This window comes from Microtus oregoni, unplaced genomic scaffold (assembly GCF_018167655.1).
Source record: "Microtus oregoni isolate MIOR12 unplaced genomic scaffold, Mior012 000061F_ref0000440, whole genome shotgun sequence".
Taxonomy (NCBI): domain Eukaryota; kingdom Metazoa; phylum Chordata; class Mammalia; order Rodentia; family Cricetidae; genus Microtus; species Microtus oregoni.
The window spans coordinates 1548871-1550334 of record NW_024543871.1 but is presented as its reverse complement, the minus strand read 5'-3'; the positions used below and the strand labels follow the sequence as shown (position 1 = coordinate 1550334).

The window sequence follows — 1464 nt, the reverse complement described above, 5'->3', positions numbered from 1 at the left end:
GCAGCACTGTTCATCATCAAAGGAAGTCAGGACAGGAACTCTAACAGAGCAGGAACTGGAGGCAGGGGATGATGCAGAAGCCATGGAAGAGTGCTGCTTGCTGGCTGCCTGGCTCCAAAATGCATACTTGATGGAGGAAGGTCATTGGCTAATAAATGCACTGCCCTGGCCCATTTTATTGGTTAGAGGATAGGTGGGAGGAGTAAACAGAACAAAATGCTCGGAGGAAGAGGAAGTGAGCTCAGAGACTCCACAGCTCTCTCTGGAGCAGACGCCTCAGAGAGAGACGCCATGCCCCGCTCCCGGGATGAAGCTCCGACCCAGGATGGACTAGGCTGGAATCTCCCCGGTAAGCGCACCTTGGGGTGCTACATACAGATGATTAGAGGTGGGCTAAATTAATATGTGAGAATTAGCCTAGAAGAGAATGGGCCAGGCAGTGTTTGGAGGAATACAGTGTCCGTGTAATTATTTCGGGGCATAAGCTAGCCGAGCAGGCGGCCGGGGTGCTGGGGACGCAGCCCCGCCGCCCTTATTACTTCATATGGCGCCCAACGTGGGGCTCGAACCCACGACCCTGGGATTAAGAGTCCCATGCTCTACCGACTGAGCTAGCCGGGCAGGTGGCCGGGGTGCTGGGGATGCAGCCCCGCCGCCCTTATTACTTCATATGGCGCCCACGTGGACAACTGCTTCCACATGAAGCCTGAGACAGCTTGGGAAGTAATTCTAGAACAAAATGAAAGCATTGTGCCTGGTTTCTTGGTAGCAGCAATTTCTCGGTTCTACTCTGCTTGCTAGAGGCAAGCAAGCGCCTCATCTAAGAGAGGCTTCCTGACTCAGCTTTAGCTGCAAAGCCTGCAGCTCATTAAGAGGTCCTACCACGAAACACTTAAACAGTGTTGACGAAAAGCTGAACGCATGCTTTTCGGTTTTCAGCCGTAGCAGGAAAAAAGCTGCGCTGTTCAAAAATGCCGGCTTTCTGGGCCATCCTGCCTGGGCAAACACTGACTGTTTGAGGCAGGAGGGCCGGCTACCAAGAGAGGACTTGTGTGTTGTCTGTTGTAGCTCACTTGCTGGTAGGGACCTTGAAATGCCATACAGTTGTTGCAGTAAACATAGCTACAGCCTGTATATCCGCCATGAGGCTGGAAAGCTAAGAAATGGACTGGATCTAGCTGGCAAAGCCACGCCTTTAGTCCTACTGAGATTGCTTGGTAAATTAAAGATTCATGTGGTCAGAAAAAGAGAGATATACAATAAAGAGAGATTCAAAGACAAAGAAAATTTCTAAATGGTTTTAAATGTGTTAAAAATATATGCAAACTAAAAGTTGAAGTTCTTAAAGTAAAAAAAAAAAGGAAGAGAGTTGTTGTGTGTGGTAGCACACGCCTTTAATCCCAGTGCCTAGAAGGCAGAGGCAGGCAGATCTCTGTGAGTTCAAGGTGTACTAGTGTACACCTT

General features: G+C 49.5%; 1 non-coding gene across 1 annotated transcript; it reads right to left on the bottom strand.

Moving 5' to 3' along the window:
• Window positions 1-548: 548 nt before the first annotated feature.
• Window positions 549-621, bottom strand: Trnak-cuu. The gene has a single exon. It is a non-coding gene; the product is annotated as a tRNA-Lys (tRNA).
• Window positions 622-1464: the final 843 nt, after the last annotated feature.